Here is a 10,327-nt window from a genome sequence, read left to right on the forward strand (position 1 = left end):
ACGTATCAGAAAATGCATTAAATATGAAAGTGGTATTACTTTTCAAGTAATAAACATCGTACATCTTTAAAGTAAAACAGAAAAGAAAAAAAAAACCAATGTTCTAGATTGTCTTAATAATTTGTATCGTTATAATATTAGTTTTTTTTTTAATTATAAGCTTTAAAGTTAAAAAAAAATACGGAATTCTGAAATGTAAAAATTGAAAAAATTCAAGTCGATTCACAAATAACATTAACACAAATTGAATTTGAAGTTCATCCCCTGTCAGTGCTTTGGATTAAAAATATATTATCTAATGGGATGCTGTCCGTTCTTCATTCAATATTACCCCTTCTACAAACAGGCGTACCTTAAAGTTCTGTCTTGACCCTTTGTTTTTTAATCTATGGAAGTGATGATGCAGATAACGTTCAAAACTTGACTAACTTTTTGTAGAATACAAATGTCTTTAATGCACTTTTGAATATCCGCACATTTTACTGAAAGTCGAGAACTAGAGAAATTATTAGAGCTGTTATCGATTTATCTCTTTTTGCAGGTCGTGTACCAATTCACTTTGAAATTGGTCGTGGTCGTCTGAAAGAAAATAAATTTGGATCTCTTTCATAGGTTGACATTTGTTCGATTATTATCTGAAGTTATTTTATCGTGTGATTGTTACCTAATAAATGCTGATTTCTAATTTATTTAGAGAGAAGACAATTGGCACCTGATATTGATGCAATGACATTTTTTATTTATCCACACTTTGAAATCGATGTAACATTTGAATTAATTTAAGTTAATTCCGCCAAGGATTCGAACCTCATGACATTTACAACAGCACAGACTACACTGTCAGAGCTAAATAAATTTTACAAATTTCGAAGGAATTCACTATTTTTGAACATTTGCAGTCTCGTATCGAATGGCTAGACCATTGGTTTATTTAATATATAGGACGCTGTATTCACTTTACATGCGAGTGAACGAATAGATGTTTTTAAATCGCAATTAAAGTGCATAAAAAAAAACAAAAACAAGAAAAAAAGCATAGCTTTAAGTTTATTATGTTATCTCCTACTGATAAGCCTTATCAAGAATTTGTATTCACAACGTATCAGAAAATGCATTAAATATGAAAGTGGTATTACTTTTCAAGTAATAAACATCGTACATCTTTACAGTAAAACAGAAAAGAAAAAAAAACAATGTTCTAGATTGTCTTAATAATTTGTATCGTTAAAACATTAGTTTTTTTTTTAATTATAAGCTTTGAAGTTAAAAAAATACGGAATACTGAAATGTAAAAATTGAAAAAAATTCAAGTCGATTCACAAATAACATTAACACAAATTGAATTTGAAGTTCATCCCCTGTCAGTGCTTTGGATTAAGGGATTTCATTAGTGTTAACAATATTTAAAAATAATATCAAATATTTTTACATCAAGACATTAGTTCTATCCAATAAAAAGATTATTTGAGTGACACATGACTGAATACGGCGTCTTCAAACATAAACGTATAATTAACGATTTAAGCAAAAATGATCATTTTTCAATTAAATCTCATTCATATTGTTTATATTATTTTTCAATTTTTCTTTAAAATTTAAACATATAAATTAGAGAACACAATCCTTAGATCGACATACTTTCGTTACAGAGCTGAAAATGCCTGTTTTAGTGATCGTTGCTGAAGGTGGCCGTGAAACATCAACTCTCGTTGAAAAGATTCTAATTCATGAAATACCCATATTAGTTATTAAAGGATCTGGAAAACTGGCTGACCTCATATCCGATTGTTTGGACAACACCTATTACTTAAGTAAAGAAGAATGGTTGTAAGTATCTTAGGTCCGACTCAGTTAACGTATTTTCTCACTTATTAGTTATGTTTCTATTTATAAGAAATTCTCTGAAAACGCTAGAATTTCTAAGAAAATGTTAGAGGAACATACTAAATGAAACTTTTCGTCAAAATATATCGCTGATGTATTCAATTTCATCTATATATTTAAACATTGCTGTGTAAATTTACATATAATGTTTAGATAAATTAAAAAAATTACTTTTAGTATAGCAGAAAGGAAGAATGTAGGTTGGATTCGTTATAAACCCCTGAACGCAGTTCCCCTTTGATTAATTGTGGTCATAGATATTGATACTTATAATGTATAACGCATCAAGGGAACAACTTCAAAATAAAAAAAACAGTGTTCTTAACCAGAACAGCATATCCTTACTAATAAGAAAGAAAAGTCAAATAGGAATCATAATTATGTAATTGGTAAAAAAAACCCAAAAAAACTTTGACTGTCTGGTCTTTAACTGTAGTGGAGTCAAAGTTGCTCATTTAATTTTATTTCTTTAAACGTATTATTTTGATTAACTTAATGTTCTTTGTTATGTGTCTGTTTGCCTGGACTACATTCTTTTAATTTATGCCAGAATCTTGATTCCCTTGATTACTCTTTCGATTGTGCACTAGAAAAATTTATATTAGACTAAGATATCTGATCTTGGTTTATCTTTGGTTTTTATCAATAAGAGTCATTATCAATGACAAATGTAATTCTTCATGAAGCATTTTAAGCATAACGATCTAAATATATTATTCCAGGAGAAAGACATTAAGAGTGAAAGCATCACTTTTGTTTGGCATTAGCTTTGATTCTGAAGCTTCGGAAGGATTAAAGAGTTGTATGGAAACTGTAATAAAGAAACAACAATTTGTAAGTTAAAATTGTAACCCATACGATGTAAGACAAGTTAACAGTATAAACTTACTTTGCATTGCATCTAGAATGCAAAAAAAAACTAATCAACATTCAGTTTAATCACTTTTACGAATGAGAACGCGTCATGTAGCAATTTGATTGACCATTCAAGACAATACATATATTAATGACCAGTTTCCGTAATAATAACTTTTTTTCCTGCTGAAATGCACCACTCACTAACATTCATTAATGGGGTCCTCATATATTTAATATCAAGAACGTCTATTGAATATTGTTGACAGTTCTTTGTTTATCAAATCGAAAATAGGTTACAATGAGTAATCAAGGGAAATCAAGAGAATGTTACTCAGGGATAAAGACCAGACATGGAAAACCGACACACACAACAAAGAATATAAAATAATCAAAATGATACGTACAAAGTAAAAAAAGTAAACGAACAACTCAGACTCCACTAAAAGCTGGGAGCATGGACCTGGTGCACCGGTAGTGTAAACGTCCTCTGCTTTTCTAGAAACACTCGCCGATTTTCTCATAAAAAGTCAAGTAAATGGTAGAAAAAGGGGAAAGAATAACTATGACACGTTGCGCAAATAGGCAGTGAAGATGCAGATGGATCCACAATAATGATCCAAGAGTTCATGATGACGACCATAAACGTTCTGAAGGGATGTTGCCACAGATGAAAGGAAAGTTGACAATTCTGAATGAATAAACGTTTGTCGTAAAGTTTAGTCAATAGTTTTCCTCTACCATCGATTTCACAGTGTCTGTATTTTCCTTTATTTCAAGTTCTCTTGGGTAGATGTGATGTACTAAATCCCCAAATTAGATTGTTAGGATTGTTTAAAAATAATACGTCATCTATAAAGCGGAAACTGAAATTAAAGGATCTAGTTGAACGATATTCTCTCTTTCGTATCAGATCAGTTATAACGTCATCCTCATAATAGTGAAGAACTATGTCAGCAGGTAAAGGAGCACAATTTGTTCTCATTGGAATGCCTACCGTTTGAAAAACACGTCCATCACACTGGACAAATATGGTGTCGATTAAAAATTACAGCATTTTGTAAACATCTTCTTCCGTATATATGGTTTGGAATTATTTCAAACTATGAGAAATCTTGACCAAGAACTATATATTGATTTCTACGTGTACCATCTTTTTTTTAACTGAGTATGGGGAATAGAAGTATGAAGTGTTGAAAAATTAAAGGTGTTAATGCCATTGTATTCTGATAATAGTCTTGAACTGAATATCTCCAAAAGATCTTTCCAATTTTTCAAGATTCACAATGAATTAATACCACTACGGGAGTAACAAGTGTTGTGGTAGGACTACAAACCTTCTTTGACAGCTGTTAATATAAAAAATAAAAGTTTTGAAAAACGTTTTGTGGTACATTTTGCAGATTCAGCTTTGTAAAGTTGTTTGTATGGATTCTTGCGGAGTTTAAGAATCCAGTACATAGATGGTATATCACAATTATCATCCTTGGTAGAGAGACCAAAAGAGGATAGTACAGATTTATGGTTTTCCACAATCTCCTCTATGGAGAGACTGGTAGCAGTATAGGACTTATCACTGCAATTATTTTCTACGTCTACCTCTGATAATAAACATTGGATGTAAAACGGTTTGCAGACAAAAACAATGTTGTTTTTGGGCTTTGTCTGCTGGTACGACAATATATTTGTCATGTATAGTAGACAATGCTTTTACTACATTGCAATCTTTGAAAACTGGTGTAGCATTGCCACTCATTGACAAATGGCAACTGACCATTTAGTAAATAATGGTACAAAAATTAATAGTCATCACGCTCTTTATGGAAATGATTCCTATATATTATTTGGAAAGACAGTCACACGCACTGAAGGGAAAGCTTTGTCTGTTACTAGGTTGTTTACTACATGTCTGGGAATATAAGAGTCGGCTGCTTTTTTAGTAACATCCCAGAACTTACATAAAATGTCACGTCCTGGTAGACGAAATAGGAAAGGAAACTATGTGACGATGGACAACTCGGTTGAAATGGTGCAGATGTATAGTTATGAGTTGGGAAATAAAAACTCTGTATGCAGGTGCTGCAGGGATGTTTCCATAGATGGAAGGAAAATTGACGAAAATGAATGAAAAGCTATCGCGTTTTTTTTTTATACTTTTTGTATCCAGGTGTCCAATCTGTCTAAGTACTAGGGAACAGTGCCATCTTTAAACATGTAGATGGATTTAAGAATGGCCATTTTCTGATAAATAACTTTAGGTTGTCATACACCTTTCTCATGCTGTTTTGTATGAAATTCTAAGAGATGTCACACCATATTTATTTTCTCATCCGTGTTGTGCCGTAAACGTTTGTTTATGGACTAAGGAGGAGGCTCAGGCGAACTGTTTTAACAGATTTTTACGTAATCGAAATTCTCGAGAGTTCAGAAGTGCAAACATATTGACATTGGTCAACCCAAATCACATACTGTCATAGTTATTCAGTTTAAGGCCTTATAAAACTAATTAAACCCCACACCAGATTTCATATGCCTGTCCACAGACCTAAGACGTTGGGTATTAATGTGCCTTTCTATCGTTATATTACTTTTTAGTTTTATTTTTAAGAAGTGTCATCGTTCTCTCTCCGTGAATTGTTTTAATTTTGTTGTCGGGGTCTTGCAGAACTTACACAAAAATGTATTTATAGTTGCTGAGGGCATTTGGTGACCTCTGAATTTTTGTGTTTTTTTTATTATGAGATTATTCACTGGTGCGTTTTGTTTTTTGTTTTTTTTTTGCGTTCCACCATATCCGGTTTTTTTTTTATTTTGTCTTAGTTAATAATTAATAAAGTAAGAAAAAAAGAAATCATTAGAAATAACAAAAGTATTTTTTTAATTTCCTTGTATCATTAAGGTATTACAGCAATGTTCTAAAATTGTTAACACGTAAATAAATTTCTTTTGATATAGCAATTTTGTTGCAGGTCAATATCCTAGATATCAATACACACGACGAAACACACTTCCTGGGTGCAGTCAGTAATGCAATCATACGTGCATGGGCTCAAGGTGAAACTACTGAAAGACTTGTAACAGTTGACTATACTGTAAATGATGCTAAAAAAGAAAACAGCAGTTCATCAGGTAATTGCTATAAGAATCAAAATAATTCAATTCAATGAAATATGTCTTATTTCATATGAAGAGAAAGGTTTATGCATAAAGGTACATCTTCCCTCATGTTTACTTGCAATTGTACAATGTACTGTACTCAGAAATAACATTCCTGACTTTTGTTAAAATGGAAATAAATGTGGTGTGGGTCCAAAAATTATATTGCATGCAAATCTGAATAACAAGTGCTTGTCGCATTGTGAAATGTGGGAAATATGAGTTGGATGATATAACAGCCAAAACCAAACATTTCATAGTTCAAACTGAACTGGACTTATGGAAATCACTTTTCTATAATACCCCTCAGTGCGTTATAACAAAAAAGAACCAGCAATATTTTGGTATTATTGACTTGGTCAGACAAATCGAGCAACAAACATGGTGACCAAGTTTTAACACTGAGTTGAAACCACGTATTCCAAAAATAAAACAAAAAGCAATTGGAGAATAAAGCAACCTTCCTGTTTCGACTAAGTGTTTTTCCATAATGTGTCATTAGTTTGAAGTTGTAAAATGACTCCCTATTATTGTCATTCATGGAAGATGATACATGTCTTTTTTATGTTAGTACTTATTTTAAGTAAGATCAAATTATCTTTTTTTCATAATATCAACAAAGGTCTAAATGGATCGGGCTTCTAGGACGGCATCAAGTTTAAATGTTTGTTCCTTAACGATCTGTATTGCAGATTGTAGCTAATATCATAATTTTAATAGACAGGAAATAAGCTGTATGATAAGGCGTAGGCAAATTCCCTCTGTTGTTAACATTGGTCAAAGTAAATGTACTATAATTGAATAATTTTGTTCTGCTTGATCTAAGATACCAGATTTCTAACTTCCAGTTGAGCGATTCAGCCTATTTTTATAGTATTAATATTATGGTGTCCATCTTCAAGCACACACATATGCAGTGCAAATAAATGTTAAAAACAACATATTATTCTGCTCACTGAATTATATCCCTTTTTAATAACAGTCGTTCGGTAAAATATGGCATACTTTAATAAAATTTAAAAACGTAAGTGTTCGTGACGGGAAGTTGAATTGCAAGATTATTGTTACAAATAACGGGATTGATATCCAGGTACATTTTCAAAAAATGACCCACTGAAATAAGATGGATGATAATGCATTTTCGAGAAGGAACTTTTTTACGTGATTTTCCCATCATCATATAATTTTTTCATGACTAACATATTAGATACGAAATAATACTTGATTTCAATGAGTAAAGTAGCATGCCGTAGTGCAGACAATAACTGCGTGTCAGTTTTTCCAATAACGCTATCTTTCAGATGTTCTGTGCGGTCCACGTGGTCAATGTTACCTTTCGTTAAATTGGCCTTACATAATTTGTTCTATGATAACAAAAACAAAATATCAAATGTCGCTTGATCCATTCTCTCATTCAAAATTATAATTTTGATAAGGAATGGACAGGGCTTGTTAAAAATGTCAAAAAGTAGGTCATTTATTAATTTCGAACATTTCATTACATTAAATTGTAAATCAACAGCATACTTTACGCTACTGATGTTAAAATCATGAAGTTTCGTCTGGTTAAAAATATATTTTAGTGACTTGCACGCAAAATACCATTACTTCTAGCACATCAACCACCCGTCTAAATTTGGAATTTCTTTTCAATTATTGTACATCTACAGCCATCACGATATTTTTTAGTGATGCTGATATAAAAAAGTGACAAACATACTCTGAAGAAAAGTAACAAATACATACTTTTCGTACTAATATTGTTTTTTAGTATTTAGTGTTTATATAGTGCAATTTATAATATTTAGTGAAGGGCATAGATTATAGAAAAATATCGGAAAGTTCAAACAGAAGTAAGCCAGAGGTAGTAACTCCAGACAACATACAAGCTCGTAATTCAATGGACAATCACTGTAAAGTGTATCCTGCAATATCAGTCACGGCAAATAATGCAAAAATAGAAGGAGAGATGACCAAATTCATGACGACGTACCAGTAATCACTTACCCCTGCATCCTTGCCACTCTACTTTTACATTGCATACCAGTTTATACAGGAATTTCCTGAAGAGGAGAAAAAGAAGGTATGGCTGGATAAAACTAATTCTTCTCAAAGTATATGAACAATGTATCTGTTGTAAGACAGTTATTTAAAATGAAGGATTGTAACCACTTGCTGTCATGTATATATTATCTTTTATAGCGACAACTCAGATACATAAAAAGTTTCGTCAAGTACACTACCTGAACGTGAAAACATTACATTATGTATCAATGTCTTGAATGACTACATAGCAATATCTATATTCAGTTTTGCCATGAATAATACCTTTACTTTGAAACCTCTTTTAATCTGTTAAACATGTGTATCCGAAAGAACATGACCAAGTCTTAGAACAGCAGTATCAGTACAAGTTTTCTTGATTATGATAGTACACTAGAAAATAGCAGTCTTTATACTGTTGATAACAATATTGAGATAATTATGATTTTCCTATTGTTAAATGCACGTTTCTAGATGGTGACATTACTCCTATGGTATTTATAACTGTTCCGTTCTTCATATATATTAGAAAGTGGCAGTTATAGATTCATTACAGCAAAAATTGTGCGTCACAGATTGAGGTATAGATATTACCCATACAAATTTTTGATACAAAGAAAAAACACTGATTTGCAGGTTCTGAAATGAAATTGTGTTGCTCGGCCTGCATTCTACGACAAAATTCTTATAAAAGCACACTATTTCAAACAGAATCCGATGTTATTTCCAACTGCCCTTTACATGTTCAACTTCAGAAGGATACAACTGTCAATTGTCAGCAGAACTTTTTTTCGTAAATAGATATATTCAATTCCTGATTGCATATATACGTAAAAACACAATATTTTTAGCCCTTGACGTTATTACTCGAACTGTAGTGCCAACTATTTCTTATACTAGTAGGTTTTATGGTTTCTTTACACTTTGATATGTGTGTTCTACCTTTAGTTTAATAACTGTAAATATTCTTTAGGTGGACATCTTTTTTCGTCTATATGTTGTATGTTGAGATATTTCATGAAGGGAATTTAATGTATAATTATTCAAATTCATTTTTTCTGTTGGTTGTTTCGATTCTTGTTCGGCCTTACATTAATTGGGGATAATTAAAGCCTTAAAAACTGGTTTAAACCTGCACATCAGTTATCATGCGCGTTTCAGAACATTTTAAAAGTATGTTAACAATTGGTGAAGACTGTGAAGGTATTTTGTGTTTTGGATTAAGGTTATATCAATTTGTTGCGTTATACCATATCCATTCCTTCTACATTTAATAACAAATGTTACGTTTTGTGAAGTAGAAATAAGAAAAAATGTAATATTTCGTTCTATTTGTTTTATTGTAGAACTTCCAGATTCTTCTCACACAAGCCCTTGTTGCTGACAGAGTTGAATACGTAACAGTCTTACTACAGGAAGAGAATGTAGTATTTGATCAAAAACAGTTTCAATACATTTATAAAAAGGTATATCTATTTCACTTTCTGGTATTTTCCTTACGTTGTATGTGTAACTGTTTAACTGCATCATTTTTTTTTCTTTTATGGAAAGGCATTTGTTTCACGAAATCGAATAAAGCATGTAAATGTTAAAAATATACAATTAGGGAACAAATACTTTCCTTTCAGGGACTGGCATGCGATTGCACTGACAAAGGAATAGATTGCCAACACATATGGTCGATCTTACAGGTATTTTTTGTTTAATGCATCGTGCTTGTAGATATCACAAAATAATTGTATAGCAAGACTAAGTGTAAAACGTACTACCGAACACATAAATAATCGATTAATAAACTTCGATGTTCTTCTTTTTTAATTACAAATGTCTTGATCTTGGTATCGTCAATATCTGAACGTTAGCCATTAGAGATATTTATAATGATAATTGTTTAAAAACAAACATGTTAATTATAATTCTACTTGATTGTGTCAAAATATTTGCTGAATTAATTTAATTGTGTATTGTGATATGTTTCCTATAATGCTATTTTTTTACACAGGACAAATCTCAAAATTCGTCAAAAATGCTTAAAGAAGACATCCCGGAAAATGGTGGTAAGAAGAATAATATTTTGTCACCCGAACAAGCAGGACGACAGCTTTGTCAGATGTTTTTACATTATCCTAGGAGTATGTTTATAAATATACTGCCTGCAAATATATCACACGTGTTGTTTTATTTTATGTAGTACCTATCCTAATGTTTCGTTGTATGATATCTAGAATAATTCATTAACGTATCAGTTAACGATAAATTAAAATATCATTAAACGAACTCATAGACATTATCTAGATAAAGACAAAGTTGAATATGAACACAATTAAACTTTATTTGTGTTATAGTAGCATATACTCTATAAAGTCATCCATGTCAAAAAGAAAATCAA

General features: G+C 31.4%; 1 pseudogene across 1 annotated transcript in view; it reads left to right on the forward strand.

Annotated features, from left to right (window-relative positions):
- The window catches only part of LOC148622398 (uncharacterized), a 28,109-nt pseudogene that overhangs the window by 17,374 nt on the left and 408 nt on the right, over nt 1–10,327 (forward strand). Inside the window, exons 6-12 of the transcript XR_015920889.1 lie at nt 1,650–1,827; nt 2,607–2,718; nt 5,709–5,868; nt 7,704–7,978; nt 9,285–9,404; nt 9,567–9,629; nt 9,941–10,070. The product of XR_015920889.1 is annotated as an uncharacterized LOC148622398 (transcript). The remainder of the gene's footprint in view (nt 1–1,649; nt 1,828–2,606; nt 2,719–5,708; nt 5,869–7,703; nt 7,979–9,284; nt 9,405–9,566; nt 9,630–9,940; nt 10,071–10,327) is intronic.

The sequence above is a fragment of the Perna viridis genome, chromosome 3 (genome assembly GCF_037379345.1).
Source record: "Perna viridis isolate PV_CMFRI_1.1 ecotype Kerala chromosome 3, ASM3737934v1, whole genome shotgun sequence".
Taxonomy (NCBI): domain Eukaryota; kingdom Metazoa; phylum Mollusca; class Bivalvia; order Mytilida; family Mytilidae; genus Perna; species Perna viridis.